The sequence below is a fragment of the Rhinolophus hipposideros genome (genome assembly GCF_964194185.1).
Source record: "Rhinolophus hipposideros genome assembly, chromosome: 17".
NCBI classification, from domain to species: domain Eukaryota; kingdom Metazoa; phylum Chordata; class Mammalia; order Chiroptera; family Rhinolophidae; genus Rhinolophus; species Rhinolophus hipposideros.
The window spans coordinates 5365765-5385493 of NC_138063.1; positions in this window are offsets into that span (position 1 = coordinate 5365765).

Sequence of the window (19729 nt, forward strand, 5' to 3'; positions counted from 1 at the left end):
CTAACATCAGGGAGAAGCCGGACTAAAGTTGAATCACGCTGAGGGGACCCTTAAGGTCATCTTGACCACTCCAGTCACTAGAAGAGAATAAAAATTCTATTTAAGGTTCAGATGTTCACTCCCATGTGCTCAAACTTTCATTAGACCAAGTACGTTATTCAGCAGATGCTACAGGTTTGAGAGCAAACAAAATAAACCTTCAGATATGTCACCCTTGTCATACATTCAAATAGTGTATGCTTAAAATATTTATATATCTAGTTAAATACATAAAGCGTTATATAATCTATTTTCAATCTATCCACCTATTATAGTGTGTGTTCCAAGTTTGTCTTTTTGTATGTGAAATATCATAACTACTTTATTTATAGTAGCCTAGTTTAGTTTTGCCTATACAATGAAACAGAATCCCCAGTTTAAAAGTTGTGTGATTCAAACTAATGTCAATTTTATTCAGGTTCATTTCCTTTTTGTGTCAACTTAGCTACATACTCTTTGCAACAGGAATGATATTCCCAAACAATCATAGAACTTGAGTGTCCAGTGTTGTGCAAAAACATTTTTAAGTTTACCGTGGCTTTTAAAATTTACTTTTACATGTGATTCCTGGCAGTGAAACGCTGAGAAGAAAGTTGAGAGTTTTTGTTGAGGTCAGGTTTCCACCAGCTTCCAGTGATGGCTTGAGGATTTCACATTGTCTTACCAGGTCTATTTAATGACAATATTTTTCAAGGCCATTTTAGAACTCAGATTTTTTTAAATATATATATGAATACGATTCCATTTTAATTTAGGATGTGTTTGTTTTTTTTAATTTTTATCTTGTTTTATAAAGAATTAGAATAATTCATAATGAAAATTAGCAACCTGATATTTCCTTCACTTTTTTTTTTTCCAGTCAGGAGAAGAAGAAATGTGGAACTAGAATTTGTCCCTGTTTGGAAGGTCTGGTAGGTAGAATGGCCCCCCAAAGATGCTCAGGCCTTAATCCCAGGAACCTGTGACTATGTTACAGTATAAGACAAAAGAAACTTTGCCTCTCTAATCAATGTTATGGATATTAAGCCAGGAAGACTCTCCTGGACAATCTAACATCAGCCTTTCAAAACAGCACTTTCTCCAGCAGAGGAGGCGTTACGGGAGTTGAGGCAGAAGTCAAAGCCTCAGAGGCACTGCACTGCTGGTTGCTGGCAAGGCCACATGGAAAGCACGGACTCAAGTGCAGCCTCCAGGAGCAAGGTCTGCCCTTGCCTGACAGCCAGCAAACAAATGGGAACCACAGTCCTACGTCAAAGGACAGAATTTAGCTCGAATGATTATGCAAGCAGATTCTTCCCCAAAGTCACCAAAACATGAACTTGGACCTGCCAACACCATGATTTCAGTCTTGTGAGAACTGGAGCCAGAAACTTGCCTAACCATGCTCTGCCCAGACTTCCAGCCCACGGAAATGAAGATGAAATGAATGGGTCTTACTCTGAGCCAGCAAGTTTTTGGTCATTTGCTATGGCAACAATAGAAAATGAATACAGTATGTATATGTAATCTATTTCCATACTTTCTTCTATCATTCTTTATGAATGTCAAGTCACCAAATTAACTATATGTTGAAACATATTTTACATAACAGGCATACTTGGCAAAGTTTCTAGTTTTCTCGCACCTCTACTGACCTGTAAAATAAACATGCGAATTTGCCTAGGCTAAAATGATAGTCAAGATGATTTAAAAATCACATATGTATGCGTACTTTTAAAGTCTTGTCTTTTGGTTCTTGGGTGATAGGTAATTTTATTCTTTTGTGTTATATTGAAACTTGAAATTTCAAATAAGGAAACTGATAAAACGTCAAATGTTTTAATTTCCTTTTAAACTCAAAGATATTCATCTGCATTCTTTAAGTAACTTTATTGGTATAAATAGCTCTGAAAAGTTGCATCCAACAGATGTGAATTTTATAAATATGTTTGTGTGTGTCCTGGCAGTCTGCAATCCTTCACAAACTGCCAAAACTTGTTAGAAGAAACAGCTACTAAAACATGCTGTTACCTTTATTTAAAAAGGGAAATAAAATAACTAGAGAATTTAAGTACCTTACACTGTCACTTAAGATAATAACAGCATGCATTTAATCGATAATGTAGACGTGTATTAGTTTTCTATCACTGCTGTAACAAAGTACCACACACTGAGTGGATTAACACAATAGAAATGTATTGTCACAGCCTGAGTCTGGAAGGATAAAATCAAGGTGTCAGCAGGGCCATGCTCCCTCTGAAACCTACAGGAGCACCACCCCCATGCCTCCTCCCAGCTGTTGGTGGTTTGTGGGCCATCCTTGGGGAACTGCAGCTGCATAAGTCCAGTCAGCCTCCATCATCACTTGGTGTGACGTGTGTCCCTGTCTTTACATGGCCATTTCCTTATAGTTGGATTGCGATGGAGGCCTGCCTACTCCAGTATGACCTCATCTTACTAAGTGCATCTGCAATGACCATATGTCCAGGGTTAGGTGACATTCTGAGACACAGAGGAGTAGGACTTCAAGATACTTTTCTTGGGCAGGCGCAATTCAACCCATAAGGAGAGGTGACCACACATTTTCATACAACAGAGTTTTAAGAATTAAAAATTACTCTTGGAAATTAAGGGTTTAATACAAGCCCCTATTATTATGATTTTCTGTTTTCTCTCTTTTTATTTGGGGGGCTCCAGGGGCTTGCTGCCACCCTTCGTCTCCTCTATGAGTCCCTCCTCCCAAGCTGTACTCTGAACCAGCAGCAATCACCACAATTAAAAAGACAACACCATGGACATTTGGTCAAAAAAGCGAAATACTTAGGTGTAAATCTTACATAGCTAGTGAGGCACATGTATGCTAAAAAACAACAACACCATCAAAGGAGATTTAAATAAATGAAGAGATTTACCATGTTCATGGACTGGAAAATCAGCAGAGTAAAAATGTCAGCTCTCCCCACATTTAGATATAGGTTTAACACAATTCCTATAAAAATCTCAACAGATTTCTTTGTAGACATAGGCAAGATTATTTTAAAATTTATATGGAAATGCAAACGTACTGGGATGACTACAACCATTTAGAAAAATAAGAACAAAGTGGGGAGGGAGAAATTAATCTACCTGATTTCAAGACGTACTATTAGCTAGAGTAATCCAGACTGAATGGTCTTGGTGGAGGGATACACACATAGATCAATGAGACAGGAGAGAAAACCGAGAAACAGACCCACGCAAATATACCCAACTGATTTTTGAGAAATGTGCAAAAAAAATTCAATTAAAGAAAGATAACCATTCCAACAATCAATGCTGGAACAATTGGAAATCCATAGGAAAATAAATACACAAACAGATAAACAAACAAACAAAACTGACCTAAGTTTCTCCTGTTACACAATAATTAACTCAAGATGGTCATGGACTCAAACGTAAAAAAAAAAAAAAAAAAAAAGAAACACTATATTATTTTTTGGTGGGGGAGGAGGAGAAAATCTTCAGAGTTTAACATTAGGCAAGTTTTCTTAGACTTAATACCAAAGCACAATTCATAAAAGAGAAAAACTGATCAACTAGACTTCTTGAAAAAAAACCTTTTGATCTATGGAAGATCCTAGTAAGAGGATGAAAAGACAAGCTTCAGACTGGAATTAGTATTTGCAAATAACAAATTTGACAAGGGACTAGATTTAAGATATATAAAGAATTCTCAAAACTCAACAGTGAAAAAACAAACAATGCAATTAGAAAACAGGCAAAAGATATAGACATTTCACCAAAGAGGATATACAGATGGCGATTAATCACATGGAAAGATATTCAACGCCATTAGCCCTTAGGGAAATGTATATTGAAACCACACTGAAATGTCACTATATGTCTATCAGAATGGTTAAAATAAAAAAACGGTGTCAACACCAAGAGCTAGTTAGGATATATAAACACTGGATCATTCAATCTCTGCTGTTAGGCATATAAAACGGTACAGCTCCTCTGGAAAATAGTTTTGGCAATTTATTTTAAAACTATTCATTCAACTACAATACAACCCAGCAATTACACTCCTAGGCATTTATCCCATGAATGTGGAGACACAAGTACACAGAAACCTAATCATGAATTATAGCAGCTTTATCTAAGTTGCCAATACTAGAAACAATCCAAATGTCCTCATCAGGTGAATGGGTAAACCTACTAGAGCTTACCTGTACCCTGGAATACTATTCAGCAAAAAAAAATAGTGAACAACTGACACCTTCAACAGCCTGGAAAGATCACCAGAGACTTATGCTAAGTGACAAAAGCCACTCCTAAAAAGGCAGGTACTGTATGATTCCATTTCTATAAGATTCTTTAAATGGCAAAACTAGAGAATTGAAGAATAGTCGAGTAGTTGCCAGAGACTGAGGACGGGGGTGGGTGAGGGTAGGTGAGTGTGATTATAAGTGGGCATGGTGACGGATGCTTGTGGTGATGGAAATATTCTGTGTCTTGACAAAACCGTGTCAATATCCTAGCTATGCTATTATACTATAGGGTTGCAAATGTAGCCTTTGGAAAAAACTGGTTGAATGGTATATGGATCTTTCTGTATCATTTCTCATGACTACATACGAATCCATAATTACCTTGAAAATTTTTAAAAATATGTTTTAAAAAAAAGCTGTTTTTCTTTTATTCAGTAAATGGCCTCAACAGACCTCCAACTGTTCAAACTACATGTTCCTGGACTTTCTCCCTGCCCCATCTTCACTTAAATCCTATATTGCTGTTAACCGTCTATGATTTTCACCCCAATTGCCACCCCATTTCTATCCTCATAACTGCTCTTGTCCAAGTCCTTCTATCTGTTTTACTAACTGTCACATACCTTGTAACAAAGCTCTTGGTCTCTGATATTCTCTAATTCCTTCCCTTCTCTATATCTTCTTTAAAGATTAACTCACAAAGATTCTATACAGGAAAAACTCCAAGTTACTCAGCTGGGAAAATAGTCATTTTAGGATCTTTCTTTGTGTAGCTTTACATATTTCCTTTTATTGCCTATGTTTAAGCTCACCATACCTTTTGGAGCACCTCCTTTTTATGCTGTGTCTATCTGAACTCAATGCCACCTGTCACCTGGTGACCACATGCCCACTCCAGCATGCTCAGCTGACTGAAAAGTCTTCTCTGAATTTTTCTTACTTCCTTGTCATATTTCATTATGTATTTCTATTTTGCTTCCTCCATTAAACCATGAACTCCTTGACAGAAAGCTTTTTTATCTTCAAATGACCAATGACAGACATAGTATGTACCAAACAAGTTTTAGTAATATTAATAACTACCATTTTTATATCATAATAAATTTACTTTACGCTAGCTTCTTTATCTCCTATCTTCACAAAAAATCAGCAAACTAGCTTTTAGCATTTCCATTTTCTAAGTGCGAAAGCAGGTATCAAAGAGGTGAAGCAATTTACCCAACATCTCAGAGCTAGCAAGTACCAATCTGGAATCCACACTTTTAAAAGAAATAGGTTTAAAATCTTTGGATAAATCTAATAAGAAGCTAACCTTCCTTATACCTACCTTTAGACCACCAAGCCCATTTACCAGGCTGTAATTATTCCACATTTCTTAGAAATGGCTAGAATTCATATCTTTAAAAAGATCCAATTAAATCACCGGAAGAGAAGAATGTGAAGGAGACTTTTTTTTCTACTTACATAAAAATAAATAAATAAATACAGTTTGGCAGTTTCTTACAAAACTAAACAATCTTACCATATGACCCAGCAATGTGCTCATAGATATTTAACCAAACAATTTTAAAACTGTGTATCTATAGATTAGAAATAGAGAGACAGAGATAGAGATATGGAGATAGAACCCTGCATGCCCAAAACTGGAAGTGACCAAGATGTCCTCAAACAAACTATGGCACATTAGAGGAACTTCATTCAGCAATGAAGAGAGATGCACTATAAACTACAAAAAAAAATGCATGAACCTTAAAAGCATATCGCTAAGTGCAAGATCCTCTTAAAAGATTACATACTGTATGATACCAATTATGTGACATTCTGGAAAATGCAAAACTATGAGAGAGTAAAAATCTCCAGATCAGTGATCACCATGAGTTTGGGAAGGGCAAGAAAAGGTGAATAGTGACACATAGGGGGTGTTTAGGGTGCTGAAGCTAGTATGTGTGATGATGAGATGATGAATGTACATGATGCAATTGTCGAACCCACAGAACTGCAAAGCGCAAAAAGTGAACGTTAATTGTACTCTAGTTGAAGTTATTTCTCACGGGAGTCCTGGTTACCGAAAAATCTGATATTGCTAGACCTGTATACCAGAATTAGAAATCCAGTCAACAGACAGCAGTAGGTGGGAGCCAGCTTTCTCACTGTTGGAATGAGTGTTTACAGAAATGCAAGGGAATGAGGCCATGGGGTAATATCTTAGAGGTGCTTAGCTTAATACAGATACAGATTATCTGTAGAAATATTTATAGAAATGCTTTTATACAAGAGTTAGTATGTCTGCCCATCTATTTCCTTGCTCTCTCAGAGAAGAGTTCCTAAAAGCAACACCAGCTCAGGACCAACGAGCACACTCAGCACCCAGTACTTGACTCCATTCTCCAAAGAAAAAAGCCAGGGTTCCACAGAGAAATAGCTTCAAGGCTGGAGCAGAAAATATATTTACAGATATGTACACAGGCTGGTCTTCACAGACATATTTCTGTGACCTGTCAGCTGAGAGGCCCTACAAGAAAGAACAGTGCAGTAATACCAAGCACAGCGAGCATGTAGACCTTGGTTTCTAAACCATTCTCCTAGAAGAAGCAGGTATCTGGGCACCAATGGCCCATTCCTAATTGTGGCAGGAAATATACAAGATGAACGTGGAGGAACTTGTAGAACCAGACAGAAAAGAAGTGCTCGAAAGTCAATAAATAAAACCTACATTGATGGGGGTTATGTCAAAGGGACACAAGAACTAATTGAAAGAGCATCCAATGGCCAAAGTTGGAATAATTTGAATATGAAAACAAACAAGTTTTGGATTATAAAACAAAGTGGGAAAAATGATGAGATCATAATACTGACACAAACGATTGAATAAATAAATAATCAGGAGAGGAGAGATAAATGTCCTTTGCAGGAGAATTCCAAATAATGTATGTAGACACTGCACCCTCAAAGAGATCAGAGCATAAATCTCCTCTTCTTAAGTGTGGGCTGTGCTTAGTTGCTTCCTCCTGAGGACAGCATGGATGGGAGCTGCAGGAGGGAGGGAGAAGGTGACTTTACAGGAGAGGAAGCTGGCAAACCCTCCCTCAGCCAGGTGGTCAAGGGGGACATCAACAGTGATAAACCGTGTTGATAGTGTGCACGCTTGATATGAAGAGGTGAAAATGGCCCTTCATCTCTGTAGCCTTCTCCCCAAAACCCATAACCCCAGCCTAATCAAGAGAAAAAAAATAAGATAAATCCCTAGAGAGGGGCATCCTACAAAATATGTGACCAGTCCTCCTCAAAACTGTAATGTCACCACAAAACAAGGAAAGTCTGAGAAACCGCCACAGCTAAGAGAAGCCTAAGGAGACATGACAACTCCGTGTAATATGACATCTTGGATGCGATGTTAGATAGAACTAAAAAAATCTGAATAAAGTATGACCTTAATATTGGTTCATTAATTGTAACAAATGTAGCATACTAATATAAGAAATGGAACGGGAGGTATACAGGAACTCTCTGCACTATCTCTTCAATTTTTCTGTAAGTCTACAACTCTTCTAAAAAAATAAAGTCTATTAAAAATAAATAAACACAGTGGTCAATTCAAAACATTAAAAAAAAACAAAAAACTAGTGGTCAGTGCTCTGCCCCTCCACGATGACTTTCTTTTCTCTTGGTGCTTTGCAATGACGACGGACTGGTTAGCATCTCAGTCGGTGCCATATTGGTTGTCAGTGGTGTGGGACCATGGACTCAGCTGGTTCAGAGATTTAATTAACAGGTGTTGCTCTGGAGTTCTAGCTTTTGGCTAGGGTGCAAAATGATTCCTTCCCAAGTAGGAGAGTAGAGATTTTCATGTCTTAACTTTTAAGTATTAACTAGCACTTTGCTTCAATAGAAAGTTAAGCTGCAATTTTTATAAACACGAAAATTTGGCACAAGTAGGATGATGATCAATATTGATTTTACATGTATTGTAATTTGAAGAAAGATTAGGGTGAAAGTATTTATCACTCACATTGCTTTCTTGACTAAGTAGTAATTCTGAAGTAAATTCTTCACTCCTCCTCATTATCATCCAAAGGTGTTTGCCACTCACAATTAACATATGCCTGTTTGTTTTCTGCACACAAGTTATTAAGCAAGTATGATTCCAAATATCTATTCATTTGTAATGCATTCAAATCCTCACATTAAAGTAGCCATGCTTATGTGAAAATGTGTAAAAGTGGATTATTCAATACATAAAGAGCAACTATCTGCCAATTTAAAAATGTCAAGAGGCAAAGCCATCCTTTGGGGGAAAGTTTGTAATTATGTTGCTTAGGTACAAACATCCCCAATTTTTATTTTTCCCTTACTTAACAGTATCTTCATCTACTAAAGTAGACATCTTTTATTCAACAATTTCAATTTTCTTTCTTGATGATATCATCAAAATAATTCTATTTAACTTTATGTCCTAGTTGTCTCAAGCCAATAATTAGAATACAGAAATTGAAAATAGGTATGTCTTGAGTGTGCATAATTTTTTAATTCAAGATTGCCTGAGTTCAATCCTACAATATATTTAAAGAGAGAGGGCCGCATTCAAAAGGCTTCAGAAATAAATGTTCCCCTCATACACTGTTGGTGGGAATGCAGACTGGTGCAGCCGCTATGGAAGGCAGTGTGAAGGTTCCTCAAAAAATTACAAATAGAATTACCATATGACCCAGCAATCCCTCTCCTTACCCCAAAAAATCTGAAAACATTTATACATAAAGACATGTGTGCTCCAATGTTTATTGCAGCTTTGTTTACGGTGGCCAAGACAGGGAAACAACCAAAATGTCCTTTGATAGATAAATGGATAAAGAAGTTGTGGTATATATACACAATGGAATACTATTCGGCGGTGAGAAAAGATGATATAGGAACATTTGTGACAACATGGATGGATCTTGAGAGTATAATGCTAAGCAAAATAAGTCAGACAGAAAAAGCAGAGAACCCTATGATTTCACTGATATGTGGTATATAAACCAAAAACAACAAAAGAACAAGACAAACAAATGAGAAACAAAAACTCATAGACACAGACAATAGTTTAGTGGTTACCAGAGGGTAAGAGGGGTGGGGGGAAGGAGATGAGGAAAGGGAGATCAAATATATGGTGATGGAAGGAGAACTGACTCTGGGTGGTGAACACACAATGGGATTTATAGATGATGTAATACAGAATTGTACACCTGAAATCTATGTAATTTCACTAACAATTGTCACCCCAATAAATTAAACAAAAAGAAAGTAATGTTCTACTGTCTGTTAAGTACACTGAATTATTTAGGAATGTTATTAAAAAATAACTTTCCCCAGGTTTTGCTTTCTGATAGGCAGACAATCATGTATAAATGACAGTAATTCATAACCTCTTCACTGCATTTCTGAAAACATATATTTAACAATACATAAAAGAAAATAATATTAATAAAATGTATGTACAAACACCTTACAAGACAAAATTTTAAAAAGAGATAAATTAGATGAAAAGAAGTAATTGATTAAAAAAAAAAGAGTATTATTAACTCAGTCCTCACCCAGTACTTTTAAATTTCTCCATCCAAGAAAATCTATTCTGCGAAGCCTTTTGCATATTGCTGAGCGTGCAAGGAGTCCAGCAATGCAGGTGGTGTAAGGTAGCATGGATATAAAGGTGGGGACACCCCAGCGAAGGGTAGGCAAGGCAGAGGTGACAACAGAGCTGGGCAACACCATCCCAGGGCTTTGGAATCAGAACAAGTCACGGAGTCAGGAACAGGTAAAAGTCAGCCCTCAGAACTGAGTTTGAAGTACACCTGTGAAATCAACCACAGCTACAGTAATGAGCTCAGAAACCCAGAGGTCCTGGAAATCAAGGTAAAGCTACAACTGTCAACATGAGGAAACGAAAAGGGGGATACAGGAAAAGCAAGGGAAAACAAGTCAGGAAATTCATAGGATATAAAATAGAGGGAAAATGCAGAGGAAGGAGGAACCCAGGGACCCACTTTGGGACAGGAAGTTGACTTCCCATTTCCTGCTGGTGTAAGTGCCATCCTAGACCTACGACTTGAACAATGAGGGCCATAGAGAAAAGGCAGGAAAGTCCACACCCAACCGGAGCGGAGGAAGGTAACACCCAACCAGAGCAGAGGAAGGGCCAAAAAGGAGGCACATTGTAAAGCTTTCCCTACTACGTGTTACCACCGAATGTACAAGTCCCTTCCTCAGCTCACAGCTAATGGCAACACAAGGGATAAAGGGCTCAGCCAGATAGATGGTCAGATTACCCCACCTCCAGTGGGAATTCATATTCCAGTTCCTTTTCCCTCATATAAGTAAAAACCTTCTTCAAATTAAGTTCCTGGAAGATGAAAGGCAATTCATTTGTTCATTGTGCTCTCACTACATGATCTTTTGTTTTTTTTCAATCTATAAAAATAAATTGAAACCTAATTTTAGTGCCGTGGTATGAGTACTTGGTATGAGTACTGTAGTACTACTTTAGTACACGGTACTAAAACAATCCACAATGTCCCAAAGGACACTGAAAACAACAAACCATAGCATGTTCTCCTTGCTGGAGAGAGTGGTTTATTTTCACGTAACACATTTTTCAATTTCTAATGAACTTTTAAGATGGAAGACAGGCATTGCTTGCCCTTCACAAAGATATTTTGTCTTTAACGTGTATTGTGAAATGTGCCTGGTAAATGAGTGCTCACGGTAGGACTTTAATCTTAGCAAGTCCCGTGGTTAGAAGGTGGAGGAAGCCTGAGCCCCCTCCGCTCACCTGGATTCCCAGAGTACATCACTCATCTGAGTTCTAATTTGTTTCCATGTTTCAAAAACATTATAAAGTTATCTTCTTTCCCTTCCAAAGATTTAAATGTCTGGTTTTCCGTCTCAGTGAAGATGAATCTAAAGAAACTTACAGAAAAGAGCTTCCCAGGAGGTGCCCCTGCCCCCCATCTCCCCACCCCTCCTGAGGCTCACAAGGGATTCTATGACCCTCTGGAGCTCTGTTCAACTTTCTCATCATCCATTTTGAATCTGTTCATTATTTCAATGAACATTTATTGGCTGTCTGCTATTCCGGGCACTAAATTAGTGACTATTCCCCAGAGATATTGAGAGTTTTGGGGAGAAAATATGAGGTAATAGAAAAAGCAGTACAATGTGATCAATATTTTAAAAACAGTGCCCTAAAGTGGGGACTCTGGGAACTCACCGTCTTTTTGAGGGTCCCCAGAAAGCCTTCTGGAGAAAGTGATGTCTCAGCTGAGTTTTAAAAGGAAAGAGGCCTTTACTGCACAGATGGAAATGATGGAAGACATTCTGAGTCAGCTAAAAGTCTCTGTACTTCAGGCTGGCTGGAACACAGAATGCAGTACAAGGAATTCAAGACAAGGGTAAAGAAATGGGGGTTCCAACTCATAAGGAGATATCTGGTGAACAGCAAAATTAAATGAACAGGCAGAGAAAGAATACTCTCCTGAATAAGAACATAAAGAGTGATCCGAACCAATGTAACCCCAGGAGAATTGGGGTATTGTGTAGTGTGCCCCTGGAAGTTGTTAGAATGGGTTTTATGTGAGCAAGACTCCATATTGAGTGAGCAAGAGTAACTCCATTTTGGACATGTGCAGAAAACTTAGCAGACAACACCTCGGAGCTGCCTGGTTGCCCTGGTAATTGGGTGTAACCAGCTATACTCCAAACGTCTGTTACTGAAGATAAGAGGACACCAGGGTCCCCGGCTGGCTGCCCTGATAAGTGACGTCAGAAAGGCACTCAGAACTGCATAAGAACTGAGGACTTTTGCAGCTCAGAAAGCCGGTCTCGACTAAGAGGTGACCACACTGTCGCTCTGCTCCAACAACCCTCCACTCTGCTCCGCTCCGCTCCAGTGGAACCTCTGCCGGACCAACCTCCCAGACCAGTCACCCTTCCTGGCTCCACCAGGACTCTGACTTTGGGACGGTTCATTCCTCTATTTTACTCAATTATCGTATCACTCTATGTGCTTTACTGTGTGGTGTATTGATTGATGCTTTACTGTTTGGTGTGTTGATGGTTGGTATTTGAGTAAAGAGCATATTGAAAGGCATGTAAGATCTTGCGCGCTCTGTGCTTCTCTCGCGCCATGGCTACTACAGAGGCCCCAGTCAGTGCCAGGTACTGTGTTTCCCCTAATGTAAGACCGGGTCTTACATTAAGTTTTGCTCCAACAGACGCATTAGGGTTTATGTTCAGGGGATATCATCCTGAAAAATCATGCTAGGGTTTATTTTCCAGTTAGGTCTTATTTTCAGGGAAACACGGTAGATTCTGGGGGTCTGAGAGCCTCTTGGGGGTTAGTTTCCCTGACTTGCAGGAAGAAACCGCAGCACGAACTGTGAGCCTAGCAGTTGCTCATGACAGGTATCAGAGAAGTTAAGGAATGTGCGTTTCAAGAATGGGAGAACATGGTGGATAGTAGGTATGAGAGACTGAATATACAATAAGACCAGAAATAAAAATACAACTCTGACCCTCATCCTGCAGTGCCCACCCTGGAAGCCAAACCACAGCCTCTGTAGCAAAAGGTGCCGGGCAGCCAAGCCTTGATCAATAACTGACAGCATCCTTCATTTTTGCCCTCGCTTCCAATTTACAACCCACCGGGGAAAGCCAAATATGCTCCCCTAAGCAACCACGTGGGATCCCTCCTTCCAGTGGGCCCCCTACAGCTTCCCGTGCCCCCAGCCTCCAATCACACCTGAATTCAGGGCACACCTGAAGCCTCCCTTTCATTTTTTTCACGATGAAGCTTCCCCACCACCCCGCGTGCCTTTGGGACAGCCAACAAAAGTGATGGCCGTGGACTCCCTCGCTGCAGGAGGTTCTGAATCAATAGCTTTGGCTTGTTCTCATTTGGGCAGTTTTGGTTTATTGCCCCAGGTAGAACCATTTTTTTTTTTAAGAGCTTGACTGGGAAAGGGAAGAGAAAGAGCACAGAGTCTGCCCAGATTCCTGTTTGATGGCTTCTAACTCCTCTGACAATTGGAGAGGGAGATGATTTTTTTGCTTAGGTCTATTAGAGACACAGAATGTCTGAAGCAAGTAACGGAGATTTATAGTTTGCTACTGGTTTATCACCCTGCTGTGATATAAATGTTGGATGCCCCAGTTCACCTAGAAGGGGTCTCCCAGAGCTCTCCCTGTTAAGTCCTGACTCTTTCCTCAGCCAGCACAGTGCCGTGATTGAGAACTTGAACTTCATAGTTAGCGGGCTTTTCTAATTTCTATCAATGACTGGCATACACGCCAACGAGCATGTTCCACTTATGATCACTGATATAATAACTCGACCCCTAGTGGCCTTGGTGGGTCTTACAATTACTATTTGCAGGTCACACACCTGTGCCTTGATGTCATGTTCTCAGGTGACTGATAAATTCAAACCAGAATTTTCTATTTCCAGTAAGTCCCATTAGGCTCATGATTCCTTCTCATCTACACTATGGAATCCAACAACACAAAGGTAAACAACATCCCCAAGCCCCAGACTGCCCATACGGAGACCCACAACCACGCCTAGAACGACTTCTTACCTTCACACCCAGTTACTTGCTCCAAGTCCTGAAAACTCAGCTTTCTCAATATTTTGCCAATCTTTCCACTTCTAGTCAAAGCCAGCACCGTGATCCAAGCCCCCACCATCTCCCCTTCCTCAATATCCTGCAGTAGCCCACCAATATCCTGGGCTCCTGCAGTCACACTCCTCAAACTTTCTCCACTAACAATCAGAATACTTTAAAATCAAAACACAACTTTCTCCTTCTCAGCTGAACACTTTAAAGAGTTTCCTGAATCCCTTAGCATCAAGTACCATACTACCCTTAGCTTGTCCAAAACAGCAGCCCTGAACAGATCCCTGCTGTCCTCTCCAGTCTCTCCTGAACCACTGGACTTCAGGTATCTGGTCTTCTTTGAAGCTTGGCCTCAGAGCTTTGCATAAGTGGCCCTTCATTCCTGAAATAACTTCACAACTTTGCCTCATTAACTCTTTCCAACATTTTAGTGTCCACCGAAATGCCACTTCTACCAGGAAGACTTGCCCCTTATTCTTTTGCTGAACGAGACTGATTACAAGTGCAGTGAAACTATTGAGCACTTTTTATTTGATGTCCTTCTCTTCTACTAAACTATTAGCCCCAGGAGAACAACATCTAGCCTGGACCAGGTGTTTGTTAAAGGCGTATTGCGAAAACATGAGAAGGCGATGGAGAAGAAAGATGGATTTGGACAGAGAGACCATGACAGATTGTAGAATGATATTGACGCTCCACTTTAGTTTGCGGGTGTGATTTAGAATGACATCTATATGGGTTGGCAGTTGAGACTAGAGGTGAAGAAGGGTTTTGTTGAGTGAGTGTACTGGCACAATAACAGAGCAAGGTACTGAAAAATCTGTCAAAAGTTATTTAGATTGATGGGATTTAAGAAAAAAGAATAGCTAAGAGAATTTTTGTTTCTGGTGTCATGCATGTTTGACTCAGTAGTATATGCAGATTTATAAACATAATGTAGAAATTCAAAATGGATTTCAGAGAAAATTGTTGAAGAAATGAAAATAATGGCTGTTTTGAGCCTGTTTTAAGCATCTATTGAATCATGGCAGGAACAAGTACAGTAAAATCAATAAGAATAAAATTACTGGCAAAGAAAAGGATAATGATGATTAGATTACATATTTACCTACATAAAATATCAAGTTAACATAGCTCATTATTAAATTTGTAGGTTCAATTAATCTTTTTTTTCCTCCCAAGTAGTTTTTAGTAAAATTCCGTGGGTAGTAAAATTCACTTTTAGGTTATCATTTCCAAAAAGATACACATAAATATTCATAAGACCACACTGATGGATGTTCAATTAAAATTCTATTAATTGCCTTTACCAATAATGCAATGTTAGTTTAAATTTGTTTTTAATATTCAGTTTGATAGTCAGAAAATCCTGAATTGGTTATCAAATTATCCTAAGCACTAATGGTTAGGAAACTAATTTTACTGGCACAGCTGATAGATATTTTGCATTCATTTAGGAAAGCTGTGGGACAAGTAAACAACTCTGCCAGATGTTGTGTGTCAGAGCACCAGGGTTTTGCTTTAGCTGAGCCCAGCACCTCTCTGTAGGCATTCTGAGAGATGACATCTCGTGCAGGGCAATATATGAAATCAGGTGTTGAGCACAGAGGGAGTACAATTTACCATTAGCCATTTTAACTGTCTCAGCAAAATTTGTTTCATGAAGAAAGAAAACTTCAACCAACCTCTCCTTGCAAAAGAGGGTGTTAATAACTTCACAAGGTAAATGTTCACCTTTCTTTAGACTTTATCCCATTTGTGCATGGGTTTTGTGAGATTTACAAATAGGATTTTAAAACAATTTCCTGCATCTGTGCTGTTATAATCCTTAAGTCCCACTCAAAGAACTCCAGACCTAATGGGTGGTGGTGGGACAGGGAGAGTAGTAATGAACATACCCACTACAGATGACTATGTTTGTAATTGTCAAAGAGTAGTGTCAATATTTAAGGAAACAATTTCATAGACTTCCCTTTCCCAGCCCCTTTCATGTTTCCAGTCCTGTACTTCTATTATTTCTTATATCAAGTTGAGGAATAGCCCAGAAAACTGACATCTCTTCAGACTATGCCACCACCATAGGCAGTCAAGTTATCAAGCTGTTTACATGGTGACAGAAGCTGTCCAAATACCTCAAAAACGTGATCATGAGTCATGGTGTCATGCTGTAATTCTATTTTTGTGAGGGCATCTAGGCAGACATTTTCAGCAATCTGGCAGGAGAAATCACAGACCATAACATTGCTTTGATTCTGGTCTGGCTCAAAATTATAGCTGTCGGTTGGGGATGCAGGAGCTCATGTATGTATCTCTTTCTGGAACTCTCCAAATTTAGGACTGTTCCAGAAGTGGGGAAAAAAGTACCCATAAATTAATTGCCTAAATATTTTGGAAGATTAAATAAACTCCAAATTCACACAATTAGTAACAGTTAAAAAAATACTGTTAATATATTTTAAGAAAGTCTATGTTCTATCCAAAACCCAAGATATACAGGGTGCAAAAAAAAACAAACTGTATACACATTTTAAGAAAGGAAAACTGTATTAAAATTGTAATACTCAGCATATACCAATAACAAAAGATGAGTACAAGTCACATTTGACTTCTGCAATGACAAGAGGTGCTCAAAGTGGTTACATCAGTACCCAGACACTTCTAATTACTGCGAACTACTGCTTGAGCAACGTGGAACAAATTGTCCACTTATATATATTTTTTTTGGCATCACTGATATATTGATATGTATATTTGTTTGTACATCAAATATTAGACACCATCCTGGGATTCATGTAAATACCATAAATAACTTAAGAGCATGACATATGGCACCAGTAAAATTTCTATTCCAGAAAAAGTTGACATGTTATTGTCATTAGAAAAATAGCTGAATTTTCTATGAAGGCAAAAATAACACATGCCACACATTTTAAGATAAAGTAAGTTTGATCACAGTCCTTGGTACTCCCATAAAAAAAAAAAAGTCATTTTAGAAAGTGAAATCTAAACAGTAACGAAAAATTTCCTGGTCATTAAATATATCTCTGAAATTACCAAACTTTTTGAAATTCTCAAGATAATACACTTGTGTTGATAGATCAAAATTTATCACACATGACAAAATGGTGTTTGAGCGTGGAGGGGATGGAAAGAGACGGACTCGGAGGAAGCGCAGAGTGAGTATGTATTCAGAATAAAAACAGGTTAGGAAAATAACACTAGAGGATAAAACTGCCTCAGGTAAAGCAAAGAAATGGAAGTTTCCCCTGGAGAATTTGGAGAGCACATACAATGTTTGCTAACAGGTTCCGGGAAAAGGAGGAAAGCCAAGCATACAACTGCTGTGACTATTATCCATCGATGCAGCCACAACCCAGAAAAAAGAACTGGGCCTAATGACAATGATCCTTAGTGAGACTGACCTCAATGCCTGCCCCACCCTATCACCCACAGAGTGCTGCACAAACTTACCGAAGCAGATGAAAATCAACGTGACTCATTAGGAACACCAAGGAGCCACCACGAGGTAAAGGGCCCAGAGATAAGCCCTTGGTTAAAAGTCTAGAGATGTGGTCCTCTAGGGGAATCTACTGACAACTCATAAAATGAACAGAAAAGCACATTAAAGTAAAACTAGTCCCATACACCTTGCTGGGGAAATGTGGTACTATAATAAGAAAGGTTAGAGTTGGTATAAAAAAAAAAAAACCTTCTAAATGAAAACACGACTAAAATGAAGGAACGCTGTCTAATTCTACGGAAATACCTCTGAGCTAGGTTTCAGCACGATGCCCATTCCTAGCTGTCTGTTTGGAGCCAGCAAACAGTCCGTGGAGAGGATATGCCCACGACACAGACAGGTGAGAGGTCACAGCTCCCTTTGCTTCCCAATTTATCAAGGAGATGGACCTGAATGTCACTGATACACGCAGTCCTACATGTGAAGAACCAGGTGAGGCAAGATCAAAGCTGGGCTGCCTGCACGTCGTACCACACGCCATGGGAGGGCAGGTGTCATCTCTCAAGCATCTTCCCCAATGCTGTATAAGGAAATGTGGGCTATGCCCTATTTCGTATTTCCATATTCATCTTCTTTCTGGAACAAAGCTCTTATAGAATGCCCATCCATAGCATACCACCACCTGCTGTCACCTTGATTCACACAACACTGCTGTGGTCAGCTAACGGCCAGAAAACTGGACGTTCTGTCTTATATACAATTACACTGAGAAGTAGCTTCTCAGTCAGAGATGATTTCACCAGTAGGAATGACCACGATTGGACGCCTGTGAATGGAACGCTGGCCCAACGGCTGCCCCACATGGAACTGCTCTGTGTCTCTCTCTCCCCAGCTAGCACAGATACACCCCACCACCACCACGCAGAGAGACCTAAGAAGCCATTTGTTGAAGTTGTAGAGCTCCACACTAGACCAGGAGGTCTGTATAAAGAGGGCCATCCTGCTGACCTGGTTAACCCTCCCAATAGTTGAAGTAACCAAGAAATAAATTCTACTATGTTTGAGCCATTCATCACATGGGGGTGCACTTCATCTTGGATTTAGCCCCATTGCTAATAAAAACACAGGAACAGCATGACATGCCAACGCGCGCAGATTGCTCTGTGCCTGCATGGAAGTGGGAAGACGGCTGAGCCCATTATGGCCAGTTTCCTGTGTGACCAGCCTCACGAGTTCAGCCGCCAGCACAAGCAGAGATGAGAACGCTCTGAAGGAACTCGGAAATGCTCCGGGGGGTGGTTTCAGAAAGACTAAAATAGCCTAGCGGATGAGCAGGTGTTCTGCTCCTCTACTCCAGTAAGGACAGTTATTAAAACCAACGATTATCACTGAGGACACCTCTCTAACCCAGGGAGTGGGTAAAAATCATCTGGGCTTCAGTTACAACTCACTCTTTGGCTTTCCTGCACGCCCGTGACTTTTCAGAATGACCAATTAGCTCTGTGGGAAATGTAAGTGGAGACAAAGATGTAAGCAGAATAGAAAAATTTGAGAGGTACCTTTCATTTCCTTAGAGTTAAATGTCCCTTTTTGTTCCCAGCGATATCATGCAAGCCATTCAGTCTCAAAGGGAGAAAGGGGACGTCAGTGGTCCCTAAAAATGCTCTCTGCCACTGGCACAGGGACGCAGTTGCAGTCTGACAATGGCTTCCCTGTCATTCCCCAGCTCGTCCCTGAGTCCCTCTTCACCCCGTTCAGTTTTTAATTTGCTTGTCACACAGTCCCTCTAACCTTACCTATAAAGGAAAAGATAAAAAAGCTCCCAGTGTGACAGAGCATGGCTGTACATGACAGTCCTCAAAATGGGTGTGTTTCCCTCAGTTTCCAACAGTCCCTGCTCTATGGCTGCCGCTCATCACACATCCTGTAATCCAGGCAAAGGGATCTGCTTTCTAGGGTCCCCACACTGGCGTCATCAATATGCATGATCCCATCTCTGAAATTTTCAGCATCCCCCTGCAAAGAACTCTACCTAAGGCCACCCTGTCACAAGCCTCAGCCACTTCAAAGACTGACAAGGCATGACGGTTTCTGCTCCATGAAATCATGTCTGCCTCGCAGCATGGGCCGTGGGGGTTCTCTTGGCCTTGTTCTGTGCTGGTACAGCAGCAGCAAAACTGACATGAGAATCAGAGTTTTGGAGCTTAAAGGGATCGCATAAACCATGTAGTACAACTCTCTGGGGTCTAGAGGTTAACAGACGTGCTTGAGGTCAGCAGACTGAGCAGGGGGCAATCAGAGACATTAACCCAAGGCTCCTGGCCCCCGTCCTCACTCTCTTCCTAGCTGTGCTT